The 21,401-nt window shown below is 38.0% G+C and overlaps 1 long non-coding RNA gene across 1 annotated transcript in view; it reads left to right on the plus strand.

Moving 5' to 3' along the window:
- Positions 1-21,401, plus strand: part of LOC144339449 (uncharacterized) — a 158,411-nt gene that overhangs the window by 127,098 nt on the left and 9,912 nt on the right. The window lies entirely within an intron of this gene.

The following is a 21,401-nucleotide window of genomic DNA, read 5'->3' on the forward strand; positions in this document are numbered from 1 at the left end:
TTTCTTCGCTTAGCATTCTAGGCTTCTCACATTCCAATCTCAGTGTACCTTTTCGACACCCAAGACTGCCTTTCTATAAAAATGTTGCTTCAGTGAGGTTGGCTTACTCTCTTGTCTCTGTCCATTTGTACATACTAGTACCCTTAACTATAATGCTCCGTTTTTCTTTTTTTAATCTAAATCTTACTCTTCTGTCAAGTTCTGTCCCTTTGGTGACAATTTCCTTGGCTTGTGCAATTCTCAGCAATTTCTCTCTCCCGTGATTCAGCACTACTCATTTTGCACTTAACGTTATACCTCTGTGATGAGTAGGGAGAAAAGTTATATTCTAAATTATTTAGTAACAAAGGCGAGAGAGTCAGCATACACTTATTCAGAACCCTTCCCAGAAATAATCCATTTTATGTTTTGATTTGGAGATAATTTGCTAACAGCTCTAAGGTGCCAGGAAGTGACAATCCTAAAGTAAAATGTATTTAAGCATAATTTAAAACAGGCTGTATTCTTGAAAACTGAACAATATCATACAATAATATTCTAATTGACAAGAGCACTTATGACTGATAATAGATACGGGAAAAGATGAGTTAGAAAAAAAAAGCTGGTAGTCTAATTTCTGGGCAGTCTAACCCTAATCCTTTATTCTTTATACAAAATTCTGTTAGTATGGAGAAAGAAATAGCCTTGGCCATGAAGACCACAGCAATTCGATAAGACTATTTACATCTTTTCTAATAATGTCTTAGTCTGAAGAAATGCCTCAAAAATCATAATTCCTAGACAAGGCCTGACAAGAAAATTGTCTTCAATAGGCAAGAAATACAGTCATAATATTAACAATAATGATTACCATTTAATTCTTACTATCCAGGGTTTGTATTTGCACACATTTTCTCATGTGATCCTCAAAATAAACCTGAGCTATATACATACTATTATTATTATTTTATATAACTTGACTGAGTTAGTTCAGATTAGGTTTGAATGCAAATAGAAGAAAACCTTAAAATGACAAGCAATTTGGAAGCTTATTTCTCTATCATGTAAATATGCAGAGATGTTAGTCCAGGGTTTGGATGGTAGAGTGTGGCTCTGTTCTAAGTCCACAGAGACCAAGGTTCTTACTAGTTCACCATTCTGACGTCTACTGGGTGTGACCATTAGTCTCATTGTTTCTGGAGGGATCTGTGTTTTAGGCAACAGGATTGAGGAAAGGATGATTAACAAGGGGCAAAGAGTATACCTGGAAGGTGTACTCTTCAGGAAGTTATGAGAAATTGCTCATAAGACATTTTCATTTAAACTGGGCAGAATTAGTCATATAGGACATAAAGGAATTAGTTGCAAGGAAAGCTGGGAATATTACATTATCGGTATTCTGGGTGGCAATGTGTCAAAATAAAAATTCTATTTTTGTAGAAAAAGGTGAGACTGGATACCAAGGGATGACCTGAAGTTCTTACTATATTCTCTAATGTCATAAACAACTAAGTGGTAGGGATGGAATCAAATCTTACTTGTCTCTTTTAAAGCCCATGTATCTGAAGGTACCTCCTAAGCTCCTAGGTTTTTCATGGTGAGATGTTTAATTTGGGAAGAGAGGTCAAGGTGCTTAGTAGACACTCACGATCTTAGCTAAATATACTTAGTAACTCATGAGGCTGCTTTCTTTGAACAAAGGCTTTAGGCAGCTCATGAACTTGAAAGGGACAGGGCAGGGGTGGGACTGAAAGCCCCCAAGTTCCTGTGCAGGTCAGAGGAGGAGATTCATCATGGCTTATATCTTTCTCTTGTTACTAATCTGATTTGGAGCTAGAGACTAAATAATGGATATATATTTTTCATGTTCCATTATCATTTGTGGTGAATTACATAACTATTGGTTTTCCCTTTTTTTTTTTTTTTTTTTCTTTTCTTTTTTTAAATGGAGTCTCGCTCTGCTGCCAGGCTGGAGTGCAGTGGTGTGATCTCTGCTCACTGTAACCTCCACCTCCCGGATTCAAGTTATCCTTCCTCAGCCTCCAGAGTAGCCGGGACTACAGGCGTGCACCACCATGCCCAGCTAATTTTTGTATTTTTAATAGAGACTGGTTTTCACCATGTTGGCCAGGATGGTCTCAATCTCTTGACCTCGTGATTTGCCCACGTCGGCCTCACAAAATGCTGGGATTATAGGCATGAGCCACCGCGCCCATCCTGGTTTTCTAATTATTAGTAGTAAACGCAATCATACGGCTCAATTTCATGCCAAACAAACTGTTCTGCATAGAGACAAACAATGTAATTTTTTATAACTGGAAACTTATATATTATTAAGTCTCACAACAAGAAAGAAAATTCCAACTTTAGCTTTATAGAACTTGTAGAAGGTGTTTTAAAGACTAGTTTTTTTGAAACTAGTCTTTAATAACAACGATTCCTCTTTAAGTAAAAACTGCAAATTTTAACATGGTGTTCACCTTATCCTGTTACATGTCCAATTGCCTGGTATTTTGTTTCTCTGTTCCTTTCCATTTTAAGGTGATTTTTAACCTCCAGGTTAAGAAAGTTGGCTTGGAAATAAGACTCACTATTTCCTAGCTGTGTCTTTAAGTAAGTCACTAAGTCTAAAAGCCTCCTATTGTTTACTTTCAACTGCAATGAATATAGTACACACTTCTTTGTGCTATTGTAAGAATTAAACAGGAATATACTTTATAAAGCGATTGTACAAGTTATCAATTATTTTTAATTACGGTTTTTTTTTGATGCTCTTTCATCTGCTTTTATACCCCTCCCCTATCTATGAAAGAGTGATTTTCTAACCATAGATTTCTCCTACAAAGGATCCTCTCACTGTCTAGCAAACCAGAACACTTACTGCCCGGCTTGGTGATAGTATGTGCTGATTAGGATGCATCATTCTGCTCCGTCAGTCTTTTTGCACTGTGTGGCAAGAACAAAGACTTTGACATCACCAGGACCTGGGTTTGATATCTGGCCCTATATCTTATCAGTCGTGTCACCTCAGGTGTGTTCTTGTACATTCTGAGTTATTTTTTTTTAACCTTCATCTTTTAAACAAGAATGATAATTGCATCTAATTTTCAATGTCATAGGGAAAATTAAAGATAATGAATATTATTTCATGTTACTGGTACCTAGTTGTAAATATTGCACAAATATAAAGTCAGATAATATCGCAATAGGTTGCCATAGAAGAATATTCCAAATTAGAATCCATCCAGGCTAAAGAGAAAGTCTCAGCTTCTCTTGCAAATACTACGGAAATTTGGCATTCATTGGAACTGTCAGCAAGGCTAACAGGAGAGAAACATGTTTTCAGCTTGTTCTTGAAGCTTCCTAGATCCCTGCTTATTTGACTTTACCATTCTTTTCTCTAGAGACTGGGAAGACATTAATCCTGCCTGCAGAAATCCCTTTTTAGTCTACATGTCATAAAATGTGTGAGATTATCTATGATTGGATATACATAGAGACTATGTGTTGTAAAGGAGTGAGTATTGGACTGGGAATTAGTGTATTTGGATTTCTGTTAACAGCAAACTGTAACATTAGATAGGGCCATTATCTCTCTGAGTCTCCATTTCTTTGTGTTGAAACTGAAAGGCAGAATCAAGGTTTCTTTAGCATTCAAAATTCTAAAGGCATTCAAATAAAATAGTGATATTTAGTTAAGTAATTAAGATTTTTAGTTCATGAAAATTATTTCCTAAATCATTGTGTTTTCTTGTGCAGACACTTATTCTACAATGTTTGTTGAGAGGTCATAGATAGGTTGCAGGGCTTACCAGACTGTTCTTTAACTGGTACTGACAGATTTCATTTCTACATGGGCAACTTCTTTGACTAACTCCCTTGCAGTCCAGACTTTAACTTTTTATAAGCCATAACAAAACACTACAAAAAACCTTACAGAAATATGCATCACCATTTACCAAACCCAAACCTAAATACCTCAACTTGGTTAACATTTATTTTCCTCTTTTCTCATCCATTCATTCATTTGTTCATATATTCACTCACTTTCAAAAAAATCTATTGGATGGCTACCTTATAATTATGTTCAAGGTGCTCTGTGAGCACTGACATTTCTGTCTTTGTGGGGTTTATAGGCCAGCAAAGAGCAGATAAGGCATGAATATAATTATCTGATTAAATCTCCAGTGCTCCAGAGGAGGTGCAACTTAACAGTCAGTGAGTCAGATCTGGCATAAAATCAAGAGTGGAGTGTGTGATCTTGGGCAAATTTATGTCACCTTTCTGAGTCTGAGTGTCTTAATCTGTTAAACAGAAAGGAATCATAGAACTTTTCTCACTGGTTGTTGTGAGGATTAAATTAAATAATGTAGAAAAAAGGTTGGTACAGTCCCCAGAACACAGTATTTGCTCAATAAATAGCACTTATCAGTATACTCTAGTATATTGTAAACTTGATGAAACACTCATTTGAATTTTGTGCAGAATAAGATGAATGCATGAAAGCCACAGAGTGAGTTAATGAGATAATAGATTTTTTTACTTATTACATGTACAGGCACTTTAATTAAATATATGTAGTAGCCACTTAAATACTTATTCTGCATTTGACTGAATTTTTCATACAAACTGACAAGCTGACTTGAAATTTAATAGAGAAATATACGACTTGGAGTGGTCAAAACAACTCCAAAAAAGAACAAGCTTGGAGGGCTAAATTCAGATTTATTGTAGAGCTACAGTAATCAAAACAATGCAGTGTTGGCATCAAAAGAGACAAAACAATCAATGGAAAATAATACTGAATCTATAAATAGACCCACACATATATGGACAACTCATTTTTGACAAAGACTTAGGTAAAAAGGCAATTCACTGGAGGAAGGATAGTTTTTTCAACTGATGGTGCTGGAACAATTGGATATTCATGTCCAAAAATATAAACTTATTATAAATGATCATAGACATAAGCAGAAAATCTAAAACATAAATGTTTTAAGAGAAAATATAAAATCTTTGTGATCTTGTGTTAAGCAAGAATTTCTTAGATTTGATACCAATGCACAATCACTAAAAAAAAAAGAGTAACCTAAACTTCATCAAAATTAAAAATTTATACTCTTTAAAGTATATAAGTTAGAAAATTAAAAGACAAGCAAAGACTGGTATAAAATGTTTGTACATCATTAATCTGACAAAGGAATGGTACCCAGACTATATATTTTTAAAACCTCTCAAAACTCAGTAATAAGATATGAAAAACCAAATTTTAAAATGTACACAGATTTAAAGTTGTTGTACCAAAGAAATTAAAAGAGTGGCAAATACGTGCATATAAAATTTTTTAACATTTTTAGTCATTAGGGAAATTAAAACCACTACATACCTATTAGAAAGGCTAAAATTAAAAAATTTAAAATAATCTAAGTGTTGGTAAAAATGTGAAGAAAATGGAATTCTCATACACTGCTGGTGAGAATGTAAAATGGTGGAACTACTTTAGAAAAACATTTGGCAATTTCATAAAAAGTTAAACATTACTTACCATATGGCCCAGCCATTTTACTCTTAGGTATATACCCAAGAGAAATAAAAGCCTATATTTTTACAAAGGCTTGCACACAAATGTTCATAGTGGTTTTATTTGTAATCAGCCAAACTGGAAACAATCTAAAGATCCATCATCAAGTGAATACACAAATGAATATGGTATACCCGTAGAGTAGAATACCACTCAGCAGTTAAAAGGAATGAACTGTTGATACATTGCAAGATTCATCCCACAGACCCTGACCCAGCAACAGATGAATAATGTACACTGACATAGATATTCTGCCTGTCAGTTTGGCTAAGGGTCTGGGCACCTCACAGACACCAAAGAAGGTGCTGTAAAGAGTAGCAGCGTGGCCCTGTTTAGCCAGAGAAGATTGCGTTTATTCAGTATAGATTAAGTGACAAAGGTCTTGAGTAAACACCACTAGAGGGTAATTGACCTGGTTGCCGACCCCCCCCCCCGCCTCCCCCCCCGGCCCCGAGTAGAGTGCAATTATGCACCTGCCTCAAAGGTTGGTCTTAGGACCACATGACTAAACAAGCTATTACTCTATATTCCTTTGTATCTGCACCCTTAGCTATTAAGTTGATTCAGCTGCCTTCAGCTAAACACTTTATGCAAACCTCCAGGCCTTCCAAGAGGGTTTGTGTTTATTTCCTATAATTTTACAGTTTCTCCCACCATCTTGACTGAACACCCACAATATATAAAACATTATGAATGACCCTCAAAATAATTAGGCTGAGTGAAACAAGCCAGACAAAAAAATAGTACAGTCTATATGATTCCATTTGTATAATTCTAAAAAATGCAAACAAAATGATAATAACCAAAAGCAAACAATATTTTACTGGGGCTTGGGGTGGATCTGAGATAGGGCAGAAAAGAGGAGTTACAAAGGAACTCAAGGAGTTTCTTGGTGATGATGGATATGCATATTATCTGAATTGTGGTGATAGTTTCACAGGGATATACACGTGTTAAAACTTATAAAATCATTGGCTTCCAAAATGTGTATGTTTATTTTACTTCAACAAAACTTTTTAAAAAGTTCTTTCTATTTCCAGTGTGAAAAGAAAATAAATCTTAGGACCCCAGACTCACAGAGCCGAAGTGTCAGAGACTTTTAAACAAGAGCAACTATACCTTGTATAGAGGTTGGGTAAAATAGGGCTGAGACCTACCGAGCTGCGTTCCCAGGAGGTTAGGCATTCTAAGTCACAGGATGAAATAGCAGGTCAGCACAAGATACAGGTCATAAAGACCTTGCTGATAAAACAGGCTGCAGAAAAGAAGCTGGCTAAAACCCAAAACCAAGATGGCCACAAGAGTAACCTCTGGTTGTCCTCACTGTTCATCATATGCTAATTATAATACATTAGCATGCTAAAAGACAGTCCCACCAGCACCTTGACAGTTTACAAACGCCATGGCAATGTCAGGAATTTACCCTATATGGTTTAAAAAGGGGAGAAACCCCCAGTTCCAGGAATTGCTCACCCCCTTCCCAGAAAGCTCATGAATAATCCACCCATTATTTGGCATATAATCAAGAAATAACCATAAAAATGGCAACCAGCAACCCTTGGGGCTGCTGTATCTGTGGAGTAACCATTCTTTTATTCATTTACTTTCATGATAAACTTGCTTTCACTTTAGTCTCTGGACTTGCCTCAAATTCTTTCTTGTGGGAGATCCAAGAACCCTGTCTTGGGGCTGGATCGGGACCGCTTTCCAGTAACAAAAGGGAAAAGGCAAGCTGGGAACTGGGTCATGCAAACCTGCCTCCCATTTTGCTTCCTAAATAAGATGGCTACAAAGATGAAAAACTACGTACGTCCCTCATGTTTTGCCCAAAAGGAAATTCCTTGTGGGCCCCAAGATCTTTACCCTAAAGCATTTCTGTTAAAGTTCACCATGGCAAGGTAAATTGATAGCTTATTTTCACAGAACTCAAAGTCGTCCCTCTGCCTACCTGAGCCAAATGCATATCTGATTGTTTCTTCTGGCCTATTGTCTAGTTATCTTGTGTAAAAATGCAGATTCACTGAGCCAGATAAAGGCATGAATGACTATTTTCCCCTGCTCCCTTCTCACATGAAAATTGTGTATTTCTCAGTATTACACTCTTTTCCCTTTAAGTACTGAAGCCCTCAAAATCATCTTTGGAGAAACGCATAGACCTGTCTCCTGGGCATGTAACCTTAACTTTGGCAAAGAAACCTCCTAAAATGATTGAGACTTGCCTTGGTATTTTCCTTGACTGACACCAGGTGGATGAGGTTTTTTTCCTGATAAATAGATACTAAAAGCTATCGAACACTTTTTGCTAAGCTTTTTGAGATGATCATATGCTTTATCTCCTTCATTTTGTTTACGTGATGAATGACAAAAAAAGTCCCTTTTTGAACTGATTGTTTTTATTATTGAATTTTATCTCATTTAGTAGGTGATATGTACTTTCTTACAATTTTTTAGTGGTTATCTTACATATTACACATTTTCTCAATTTATTGATGTCTAATGCAAATCAGGACTTTCATCTTTTTCTGCAAAATGCAAGAACTTATAAGCTCTGTTTTACCTTTGTTCTCCTTTCCAACCTATATGCTTTGGTTTCAAGTATTTTCATTCTCTATGAGTAAAGCTCACAGGCATTACGCATATTTTGGCCAATAAGCAGATTTGTCCATATATTTAATATTCCTTTCTTTTAGTATTTCCTTTAGTGAAGAAGTAACATTGACAGTTCTCTTAGTTTTTACTTGTGTGAACATGTCTGATATGCTTTGTCTGTGTCCTTACCCAAAGTCTCATCTTGAATTGTAATCCCCATAAATCCCACGTGTAAAGGGAGAAACTAGGCAGAGGTAGCTGAATCATGGGGGCAGTTTCCCCCATACTGTTCTTAGAATAGTGAGTTCTCACAAGATCTGATGGTTTTAGAAGTGTTTGGTAGTTCTTCCTGCATTTATTCACCCCCACTGTTGCCTTGTGAAGAAGGTGCCTTGTTTCCCCTTTGCCATCTGCCCTGATTGTAAGTTTCCTGAGACCTCCCCAGCCATGCAGAACTGCCTTTCCTTTCTGAATTACCTAGTCTCAGGCAGTTCTTTATAGCAGTGTGAGAATGGACTAATGCATGTCTTTATTTCATTTTCATTTTACTTGTTATGTAATTCTTTCTTTGCAATTTTTTTTCAGAAATTTGAAGACACATTTTTTTTTTCCATCGAGGAGTCAGATTTTATATTATTGTTACTTTTTGAAAGTATTTTGTCATTTTTCTCTAGCTACTTTTAAGAATTTATCTTTATCTTTGGGTTTTAGCAATTTTACCGTGCTGTGTGTAGGTGTAATTTTCTTCTTATTTATTCTACTTACTATTTATATTGCTTCATGCATCTGTGGTTTAATATTTCCCATTTGTTTTGGAAAATTCTTAGCCATTGTCATTTCAAATATTGCTTTTGTATATTCTCTCTCTCCTTTCTTTTGGGATTTTAATTATATGCAATCAATATTTTCTCTCTGTATTTCATCTATTTTGCATAATTTCTCCTATATTTCCCATCTTCTTCTGTCTCTTATTTCATTCAGGATATTTTCTTCTGAGCTAACTTCCAGTTGATTAATTCTCTAATCTGTTGTATCAGATTTGCTATTAAACCAATCTATTAATTTTTACAATTTCAATTAGTTTTTGTTTGTTTAAGAGTTTACCTTTGACTCTTTAAAAAATAATTTCTGGTTATCTCCCAACATTTTCAATATTTTCTTGAACACATTGAGCATAGTTAAATTTTATATGATACCTTTGCTCTCTAGAGCTCAGTGGATTGGTTTTTATCACCCATTGTTCTTGCTTATCAATCATATTGCTGTACCTCTCCATGCATTTAGATATTTTCTGGGCCAGTAGGTGAAAACATAAAAAGGTATCAATTTTTAAAATTTGTAAAAACTAAATATATTATATTGAGTAATTAGTGGCTAAAGTTACATTATCTTCTTCTAAAAAATATTAGTATTTGTTTCGTCATATCGTAGGGATACTAGTCCCAGGTGTCCTTACTGAAGTTCGAAGGTATAAGGTGATTTGAAGACCTCAAGAAGTCAGGTTACTTCTAATTTACTCCTTACTCCTAGGGCCTTGCCCTTCACATTACCAATCCAAAGGTGGTGATTTCACCAGGATCCTCATGGAAGTTTCTAAACTTCAAATCTGCGTCTGTCTAGTTTCTGAGTCTTTCAGCTACTTATTTCCAATTGGCAGACATTCCTAAAGTACAGTTGTCCTAACTGCTAGCTTTGTCTCTTTTAGTTACCTTTTGCTTCTTATGATGGTTAATTTCATGTATAAACTTGACTGGGCCATGAGGCACCCAGACATTTGGTCAAAAAAATTGTAATCCCCATGTGTTAGGGAAGGGACCAGATGGGAAATGATTGGATTATGGGGGTGGTTTTCCCCATGCTGTTCTCATGATAGCGAGTGAGTTCTCACAAGATCTGATGGTTTTATTAGTGATAGTTTTTCCTGCATTCCTAAACACTCTCTCTTTCATCTGCTGCCATGTAAGATGTGCCTGCTTCCCCTTCCTCCATGATTATAAGTTTCCTGATGCTTCCCCAGCCATGTGGAACTGTGAGTCAATTAAACCTCCCTCCTTTTGAAATTACCCAGTCTTGGGAAGTTCTTTATACAGTGTAAAAATGGACTAATACAATCAGCTCTCCAGGGTCTTCATCCTGTTGACTGAAGGATTTGGGACTTGTCAGCCTCCATAATAGTATAGCCAATTTCTTAAATACATGTCTGTATTTATGTCTCCTATTGGTTCTGTTTCTCTGAAGAGCCCTGACTCGTAAGCTTCTAGTTTGTGGCCTTATAATTGATTATTGTTTTGCTAGCTCTCAGATAGTTTGAAAAAGATGATTTTAATAATTTGTCCAGTTTTTAAAGTTGCTATTTCTCTTGGGTGTTTCGTCTCAACTACTAGGCCATCTTACCAGAGATAGAAGTTTTAATTCATTCTACTTTTTTTTCTTAGACATCTGAGTCTCAGTTCTTCAAACTTTTCCTCCTGTAAAAGATTTTACTTCCTAGAAGATTTTTAAGATACACTGTGGGAAATGTGAGAGACTAAATGTAGGAGACACTCTTGGTTTTCTACCCAACAAATATATTCTTTTTCTTGCCAATAAGACCTCAATTTTATTATTGCAGCATTGTACTCACCCCAAGGGGATGAGATCTTGATTAACGTAAGTCAAATAGAACAATCCTATTTCCTCTTACAGATAACCCAGATTTAGTCAATAGGATACATGAAGAAGTCTTCTGGGAAACTGAAATTATCCCTCCTTCTTTACTACCACCATCAAAATACAGAGCCATGTTAGCTTATACCCTTTATGCTCTGATCCACTTTCTTCCTTTTTGAGATACTGTTTTGTGAGGTTGGGGTACAAGAGTTGCTGAAGCTAGCTTGTAATAAGGAGGTGAGAAATAAACAACACATGAATGTCAATAGAGCAGAAAAGCCACTTAAACCAAGGTTCTTGTTGACATTGTGAATCGGCTGTACCAACCCTTAAATCCCCCTAACCCTGGATTTCTTGATTTTTAAGATTATGAGTCCTTATTACTGTCACTTTTAATCAGCAATTCTGTTACTTGCAGCAAAACATATTGCAATGGATAACAGTAAACTTCAAATTTCAATCTGAATGTTTCTAAGGTACACATATTACTTCTCCGTCTGGGCCAATCACCCACATTCTGTGCAGACATCCTATGGCAGAGCTCTGAAGGTTTCTATTCTCAAGAAACAAGTCTATCTTTGTTCCTTCAGCACTTACTGAACCTTCCTTTCTCTTCTGTCCATTCTCTCTCTGTCTTCAATTCTAAAACTGTCAACTTAGTTCTCTCCTGGGTTGAGTACCATTATACTTCTGTCAAACTCTGGGCAAATGTCTCCCTTGTATGTCAGGGAGGTTTTATTCCCCCCACTCCAGATGAATACACTGTCCCTCTTCAAATATTTCAGAGGCATCCGATCTTTTGACTGAAACAGAGCTTCACTGTAGTAACTAGCCACACTGACCTCCTTTAACCTTGAGACCCGAGAGAGGAAAGGATTCTGCATGTAGGAACGATTTCCAGTGTTATTCCTGCTGCTTCTATGTGAGAAATACTGAAGATATGTATAAAAATGCTTAAGACTGCATAACAGAGTGAAATTAGGTGTATGTTCACTCTTTTGTTTACATATACTAGGCAGGGCTTTGCTTTCGCTTAAAAAAAGACAGTAAAGCTGCCTTTTATTCTGAGTTTTTTCAGCTAGTGGGGTATGAGAGCTGGTGCTGAAGGGAGCACAGCTGTAGGGTTGTGATTCTTTCACTTTCAGAGTGAGAAACCTTCATTCCCTGAATGAGCTTTGTACATTGATTTTTAAACAGTGCATGAGGACTCCGCAGTTGACCCTGTAAAGAAGCCTGGGGGAGAATTCAAGATGTGGACAGTGACTGCTGGCACCAGTCCAGATACAAGAGGGACAATTTACTTCAATATGTTTGGGGAATGTTCCTCAAATTATCTTGTTAAAAATCTGTCATTCTCCCTCTTGGGCTGACAGTTGATAAAGAGTTTAATGAATATGCATTCTGATAGACAGACAACCTCTTCTTCATTTGCTGGATTTGTCCTTCATCAGATGAAGTCTGGACAAAGGACCCTTGTCATCATTCTGTGTCTATCTGGCCAGAGAAGCAATCTGAATTAATGTTCCAGCTGACCCATCTACAGAGGCCATGGGCCAGACTCTGTAGATAGGAGAGGAGGATGCTGGCTATTAGCATTTAGAGTTTCCTGATACACACTTCTGGGCTGCAGGGCTGGCCTTAGGCAGCTTTGTTAAGTAGATAGCTTGTTATCCTCAACACATGTATGGAGTACCCAGTTAAAATTCTAAGGGAGAACTCCTGATCTGTCCCTAAATCTGCTCCTCTCTCAGTGTTCTACTTTCACTTAGTGCCTACTTCAGTCTTCTAGTGGCTCAGGCTAAACACTTTACTATGGTCCTTGACTCCACTCTTTCTCTCCCACACCACATCTAACCTACCAGAAAATTCTATTGTCTCTATGTTCAAATGTATTCAGAATGTGACTGCTATTACTGTGGTCTGAGCAATCATGTCTGCCTTGATTAGTTTAAAGTCATCCTGAATTATCTTCCTGTATCCACCCTTGCCCTAGTTCAAACTATTCCCAGAGCAACAGATTTGCATTTAAAAATACAAGTCAGCACAGGTTGCTCCTTTGTTCAATCCTCCAGTTACCTCTCCCAGCTCATCTCTTACCATCCTCCTCGCTCGCTCTGCCTCAGCACTGTAGACTTCTTACTGTTCCTCCAACCATCCCAAAGTTCTGTCTTCCCAGGATATTTGCATGTGTTCTCTTTGCCTGGAATGCTCTTCTTATAGGTATCACCAGATATCACCACCCCCTTGATCTTTTCTTTTGTGTCACCTTCCAGTTGATGCCTTCCCTGACCTGTTATCTAAAATTTACTTCCCTCAGTATCATCTTCCTTTTCTGCTTAATTTTTCCCCATAGCACTTATCATCTTATAATGTTTTACTAATTTATTGTTTCTTGCTGTGTTCTTCTAGTAGAATATATGGTCGATGAGGTGGTTTTGGTATAGACAGGAGACAGGGATATACTCAGTATAAGAGGGTGGTTCCCTGGCAAAGGCCCCAACCTAAAGCCTGGAAACCTGTGGCCCTAAATGGGAACAGGCATTTCTGTTTTCGTGCCCAAAAGTTGCATTTTGGCCTGCCACACACCCCTATCCTGTAACCATGTAAATGCCAAACCCCAGGCTACATGAGTAGATGAACAGAAGAGCAGCAGAATGGCATGGCAGAGAAGGAGAGAAGAGGTTGGGGATGGTCGGAGAGGAGACCGGCCACTGGATGGCAAAACTCCAAGGGAAGAGTATCTTCCCACTCCATCCCCTTTCTAGTTCCTGATCCATCCTGCTGAGAGCCACCTCCACCCCTCAATAAAACCCCCGCATTCATCCTTCAAGTCTGCATACAACCTGATTCTTCCTGGACTCCGGATAAGAACCCAGGTACCAAGAGGGCACTGAGCTGGTTAACACTTAAGCCGTCTGCAGATGGCAGAGCTAAAAGAGCACTGTAGCATGCCCACTGGGGCTTAGGGAGTCACAGGCACCCACCCCTAGACTCAACCTGGCTCTTGCACTTGCCTGCATGCTCCCCGTCCTGTAAGGGGTTTGAGCATGCACAGTGGTGGAACAGACAAGCCACACCCCTGTTGCACTTCCTGTCAGTAGGATCAGGGAACTCTCCAGTTTCAGTTTCATCTGTTTTATTCACTGAGTTATCATCTGTATCTACAATAGTGTGTGGCACATACATAAGATCTGTTCTGATGTTCTTAAGCAGGGGTCAATATACAATGACCCATGGGCCAGCCTCCTGTTTTTGTAACTAAAGGTGTATTGGAATATAGTCACACCCATTACTTTACAATTGTTTATGGCTTCTTTTGAGATACAATGGCAGAAACTGTGTAGTCTACAGGCATAAAGTATTTGCCATTTGGCTCTTTAATAAAATGTTTGCCAAATCCTGTTCTTAAAGATTTTACAATGTAGTTAGGGCAAGAGGACTAGTAACTTTTGGAAAATAGTTCTCCACGGGTATCAAATTTCTGCATATCTCTTGAGCAGAGGCACTGATTGTCTTTTTTCAGATATATCTTTTTAAGGAAGTTTGTATGGCCAACAGCCTTGGAAGAGAAAGATAATATGTCCCTGCAAAGGAAAGGGCAAGGATGCTTACTGACCATTATAAAACCTTCAGATTCCTTAGGCTCAGGATTTCTCTCATGTCGTGTAACCCACTGTGTGTGCAGGTCTCACATGACCTTGTGCATCATCTTACAGGAACTAGGGCTTTGGGAACCAGTATAAGAAAATGCTGATGTTCTGGTTACTGCTTTTGTGGTGATGGAATAGAATACTTTGTCTCTAACCTGTGAATCTCTTGCCTTTTGCCAATATTTGTGAAACTGTGGCAGGAGGCTAACTTCCTGGCTTACAAGCTGGGTAAAATCTTGGACTCTTCACCATTCTTGACAGTGCCTAAAAAATATAGAGAAAATGCAAACTGGTGGATGTTCAACCCTCAGGTTTGACTGGGGAGGAAAGACTTGATAAAGAGGGTTTTATAGGAGACAAAGGAGTGCAGAAGACAAAGCAAGTTAAAAGAAAGCAGGCAAATTGATAGAACATGTTCCCTGAGGATATAGAAGGAAAGAGACCCAAGAATATATATAGGGGAATAGCTGTAGTTACAAAACAGGGCCATTTATTCCACCCTCAATGGAGGCTTGAAGAGAAAAAGATGAGTGAGGCTGGGCATGGCGGCTCCCCTGTGTAATCCCAGCACTTTGGGAGGCCGAGGTGGGTGGGTCACCAGAGGTCAGGAGTTCAAGACTAGCCTCACCAACATAGAGAAACCCTGCCTCTACTAAAAATACAAAATTATCTGGGCGTGGTGGCGCATGCCTGTAATCCCAGCTATTCGGGAAGCTGAGGCAGGAGAATCACCTGAACCCAGGAGGCAGAGGTTGCGGTGAGCTGAGATCTCACCAGTGCACTGTGGCCTGGGCAACAAGAGCGAAACTCCATCTTTAAAAAAAAAAAAAAAAAAAAAAAAAAATGAATGGGTGGACCAGATACTAAAGGGAAGATTAAGACTTAAGTAAGCAGGCAGGAAAAGAGGATATTTCAGGGAAAGAACTAAGAAAGATGGAGACAGGGATGATTCCAAGTTATTTGGGGCTTTGAATGACACACTAAAACATGTGAAGTTTATTTTATAGGTGACATAGAATTGCCCGAGACTTGAAAATAGAATACAAAGCAAAATGGTATTTTAGAAAGATTAGTCTAGCAAATGTGCGAGATGGTTTGAGGTGAGCAGAGTCTAGAATGGAGAGATTAGGTAGGAGACATTTTAAAAATATATAGTATATAGCCAAGTATTTTTGGCAGGTTAAAATCATAAAGAATACAAAATAAACACATGAAAAACTGTGTATCCACAACCCACCTGAAGAAATAAATCATTATAAATACAGTTGAAATATTCTGTGTACCCCTCTCTAGGCATAGTGTCCTTCTTTCCCCCCACTGCTTGTCCCCTGCTGAGTAACTATTATCACAATTGTGGTATTTATGAATTACACACTTTTCAAAAATACTTTTACAGTCTGGATGCAGTGGCTTATGCCTGTAGTCTGCGCACTTTAGAAGACTGAGACAGGAGGACTGCTTGAGCCCAAAAGTTTGAGACCAGCCTGGGCAACATAGTGAGACCTCCTCTCTACAAAAAATACAAAACGTAGCCAGGTATGGTGGCACGCACCTGTAGTCCTAGCTACTTGGGAGGCTGAGATGGGAGGATCACCTGAGCCTGGGGAGGTGGAGGCTGCAGTGAGCTGTGATCATGCCATTGTATTCCAGCTTGAGAAAGAGTGAGATCGTATCTCAAAATAAATAAATAAATAAATACTTTTTACTAAATTGTTTTACTAAACAATGATATTATCATTTGCATGTTTAAAAATATTTGTCAAAAGAATATCGTGTTAAATATAGTAATGCTGCTGGGGTTTTTGGCAAGTTCTTTCTTTTATTATTATACTTCAAGTTATAGGGTACATGTGCACAACCTGCAGGTTAGTTACATATGTATACATGTGCCATGTCGTCTTGCTGTACCAATCAACTCATCATTTATATTAGGTATTTCTCCTAATGCTATGCCTTCCCCAGTTCCTGACCCCCAGCCAGGCCCTGGTGTATGACGTTCCCCACTCTGTGCGCAAGTGTTCTCATTGTGCAATTCCCACCTATGAGTGAGGACATGCCGTGTTTGGTTTTCTGTCCTTGTGATAGTTTGCTGAGAATGATGGTTTCCAGTTTCATCCATGTCCCTGCAAAGGACATAAACTCATCCTTTTTTATGGCTGCATAGTATTCTGTGGTGTTTATGTGCCACATTTTCTTTATCCATTCTATCATTGATGGACATTTGGGTTGGTTCCAAGTCTTTGCTATTGTGAATAGTGCCTCAATAATAATACGTGTGCATGTGTCCTTATAGTAGCATGATTTATAATCCTTTGGGTATATACCCAGTAATGGGATCGCTGGATCAAATGGTATTTCTACTTCTAGATGCTTAAGGATTTACCACACTGTCTTCTGCAATGGTTGAATTAACTTACACTCCCACCAACACTGTAAAAGCATTCCTATTTCTCCACATCCTCTCTAGCATTTTCCGTTTCCTGACTTTTTAATGATCGCCATCCTAACTGGTGTGAGATGGTATCTCATTGTGGTTTTGATTTGCATTTCTCTGATGACCAGTGATGATGAGCATTTTTTCATATGTCTGTTGGCTGCATAAGTTTCTTCTTTTGCAAATTGTCTGTTCATATCTTTTGCCCACTTTTTGATGGGGTTGTTTGTTTTTTTCTTGTAAATGTGTTTAAAGTTATTTGTAGATTCTGGATATTACCCCTTTTCTCTTGTAAATTTGTTTAAGTTCTTTGTAGATTCTAGATATCAGTCAGATGGGTAGACTGCAAAAATTTTCTCCCATTCTGTAGGCTGCCTGTTCACTCTGATGGTAGTTTCTTTTGCCTTGCAGAAGCTCTTTAGTTTAATTAGATCCCATTTGTCTATTTTGGCTTTTGTTGCCATTGATTTTGGTATTTTAGTCATGAAGCCCTTGCCCATGCCTATGTCCTGAATGGTGTTACCTAGGTTATCTTCTAGGGTTTTTATGGTTTTTGGTCCAACATTTATGTCTTTAATCCATCTTGAATTAATTTTTGTATAAGTTGTAAGGAAGGGATCCAGTTTCAGCTTTCTACATATGGCTAGCCAGTTTTCCCAACACCATTTAGCAAATAGGGAGTCCTTTTCCCATTTCTTGTTTTTATCAGGTTTGTCAAAGATCAGATTGTTGTAGATGTGTGGTATTATTTCTGAGGCCTCTGTTCTGTTCCATTGGTCTATATCTCTGTTATGGTACCAGTACCATGCTGTTTTGGTTACTGTAGTCTTGTAATATAGTTTGAAGTCAGGTGGCATGATGCCACCAGCTTTGTTATTTTGGCTTAGGACTGTCTTGGCTATATGAGCTCTTTTTTGGTTCCATATGAACTTTGAATTAGTTTTTTTCCAATTCTGTGAAGAAAGTCATTGGTAGCTTGATGGGGATGGCATTAAACCTATAAATTACCTTGGACAATATGGCCATTTTCACAGTATTGATTCTTCCTATCCATGAGCATGGAATGTTCTTCCATTTGTTTGTGTTCTCTTTTATTTCATTGAGCAGTGGTTTGTAGTTCTCCTTGAAGAGGTCCTTCACATCCCTTGTAAGTTGAATTCCTAGGTATTTATTCTCTTGGTAGCTATTGTGAATGGAAGTTCATTCATGATTTGGCTCTCTGTCTGTTATTTGTGTATAGGAATGCTTGTGATTTTTCCACGTTGATTTTGTATCCTGAGACTTTGCTGAAGTTGCTTATCAGCTTAAGGAGATTTTGGGCTGAGACGATGGGGTTTTCTAAATAGACAATCATGTCATCTGCAAACAGGGACAATTTGACTTCCTCTTTTTCTAATTGAATACCCTTTATTTCCTTCTCTTGACTGATTTCCCTGGCCAGAACTTCCAACACTATGTGGAATAGGAGTGGTGAGAGAGGGCATCCTTGTCTTGTGTCAGTTTTTAAAGGAAATACTTCCAGTTTTTGCCCATTCAGTATGATATTGGCTGTGGATTTGTCATAAAGAGCTCTTATTATTTTGAGATACATTTCATCAATACCTAGTTTATTGTGAGTTTTTAGCATGAAGGGGTGTTGAATTTTGTTGAAATTTGCCTTTTCTGCACCTATTGAAATAATCATGTGGTTTTGTAGTTGGTTCTGTTTATGTGATAGATTATGTTTATTTATTTTCGTATGTTGAACCAGCCTAGCATCCCAGGGATGAAGATAACTTGATCGTAGTGAATAAGCTTTTTGATGTGCTGCTGGATTCGGTTTGCCAGTAGTTTACTGAAGATTTTTGCATCGATGTTCATCAGAGGTATGGGTCCAAAATTCTCTTTTTTCATTGTGTCTCTGCCAGGCTTTGGTATCGGGATGATGTTGGCCTCATAAAATGAATTAGGGAGGATTCCCTCTTTTTCTATCTATTGGAATAGTTTCAGAAGGAATGGTACCAGCTCCTCTTTGTACCTCTGGTAGAATTTGGCTGTGAATCCATCTGGGCCTGGACTTTTTTTGGTAGGTAGGCTATTAATTGTTGCCTCAATTTCAGAGCCTGTTATTGGTATCATCAGAGATTCAACTTCTTCTGGTTTAGTCTTGGGAGGGTGTATGTGTCCAGGAATTTATCCATTTCTTCTAGATTTTCTAGTTTATTTGCATAGAGGTGTTTATAGTATTGTCTGATGGTAGTTTGTGTTTCTGTGGGATCAGTGGTGATATCCCCTTTATCATTTTTTATTGTGTCTCTTTGATTCTTCTTTCTTTTCTTTTTTATTAGTCTTGCTAGCAATGTATCAATTTGTTGATCTTTTCAAAAAACTAGCTCCTGGATTCATTGGTTTTTTGAAAGGTTTTTTGTTTCTCTATCTCCTTTAGTTTGGCTCCGATCTTAGTTATTTCTTGCCTTCTGCTAGCTTTTGAATTTGTTTGCTCTTGCTTCTCTAGTTCCTTTAATTGGGATGTTAAGGTGTTGATTTTAGATCTTTCCAGCTTTCTCTTGTGGGCAGTTAGTGCTATAAATTTACCTCTACACACTGCTTTAAATGTGTCCCAGAGATTCTGATATGTTGTGTCTTTGTTCTCACTGGTTTCAAAGGACATGTTTATTTCTGCCTTCATGTCTTTACCCAGTAGTCATTCAGGAGCAGGTTGTTCAGTTTCCATGTAGTTGTGTAGTTTTGAGTGAGTTTATGAGTCCTGAGTTCGAATTGATTGCACTGTGGTCTGAGAGACAGTTTGTTGTGATTTCTCTTGTTTTACATTTGCTGAGGAGTGCTTTACTTCCAATTACATAGTCAATTTTAGAATAAGTGCAATGTGGTGCTGAGAAGAATATATATTCTGATGATTTTGGGTGGAGAGTTCTGTAGATGTCTATTAGGTCTGCTTGGTGCAGAGTTGAGTTCAAGTCCTGGATATCCTTGTTAACCTTCTGTCTCGTTGATCTGTCTAATATTTACAGTGGGGTGTTAAAGTCTCCCATTATTAACATGTGGGAATCTAATTCTCTTTGTAGTTCTCTAAGAACTTGCTTTATGAATCTGGGTGCTCCTGTATTGGGTGCGTATATATTTAGGATAGTTAGTTTTTCTTTTTTCATTGATCCCTTTACCATTATGTAATGCCCTTCTTTGTCTTTTTTGATCTTGGTTGTTTTAAAGTGTGCTTTATCAGAGACTAGGATTGCAACCCCTACTTTTTTTTCCTTTCCGTTTGCTTGGTAAATATTCCTCCATGACTTATTTTGAGACTATGTGTGTCTCCGCACATGAGATGGGTTTCCTGAATACAGCACATTGATGGGTCTTGACTCTATCCAATCTGTCAGTCTGTGTCTTTTAATTGGGGCATTTGGCCCATTTGCATTTAAAGTTAATATTGTTATGTGTGAATTTGATCCTGTCATTATGATGTTAGCTGGTTATTTTGCCCATTAATTGATGCAGTTTCTTCATAGCAATTGGCATTTGCAATTTGGCATGTTTTTGCAGTGGCTGGTACTGCTTGTTCCTTTCCATGTTTAGTGCTTCCTTCAGGAGCTCTTGTAAGGCAGGCCTGGTGGTGAGAAAATCTCTCAGCTTTTGCTTGTCTGTAAAGGATTTTATTTCTCCTTCACTTACAAAGCTTAGTTTGGCTGGATATGAGATTCTGGGTTGAAAATTATTTTCTTTAAGAATGTTGAATATTGGCCCCCACTCTCTTCTGGCTTGTGGGGTTTCTGCCAAGAGATCCGCTGTTAGTCTGATGGGCTTCCCTTTGTGGGTAGCCTGACCTTTCTCTCTGGCTGCCCTTAACATTTTTTCCTTCATTTCAACCTTGATGAATCTGACAATTATGTCTTGGGGTAGCTCTTCTCAGGAGGTATCTTTGTGGTGTTCTCTGTATTTCCTGAATTTGAATGTTGGCCTGCCTTGCTAGGTTGGGGAAGTTCTCCTGTATAATATCCTGAAGAGTGTTTTCCAACTTGGTTCCATTCTCCCTGTCACTTTCAGGTACACCAATCAAACGTAGTTTTGGCTTTCTCCCATGGTTCCATATTTCTTGGAGGCTTTGTTCATTTCTTTTTACTCTTTTTTCTCTAAACTTGTCTTCTTACTTTATTTCATTAATATGATCTTCAATCATTGATACCCTTCTTCCACGTGATCGAATTGGCTATTGAAGCTTGTGCATGCATCACAAAGTTCTCGTGTCATGGTTTTCAGCTCCATCAGGCCATTTAAGGTTTTCTCTACACTGTTTATTCTAGCTAGCCATTCATCTAACCTTTTTTCAAGGGTTTTAATTCCCTGTGATAGGTTAGAACATGCTCCTTTAGCTTGAAGAAGTTTGTTGTTATCAACCTTCTGAAGCCTACTTCTGTCAATTCATCAAAGTCATTCTCCATTCAGCTTTGTTCCATTGCTGGTGAGGAGCTGCAATTCTTTGGAGGAGACGAAGTGCTCTGGCTGTTAGAATTTACAGCTTTTC

This window comes from Macaca mulatta, chromosome 2 (genome assembly GCF_049350105.2).
Source record: "Macaca mulatta isolate MMU2019108-1 chromosome 2, T2T-MMU8v2.0, whole genome shotgun sequence".
NCBI lineage: Eukaryota > Metazoa > Chordata > Mammalia > Primates > Cercopithecidae > Macaca > Macaca mulatta.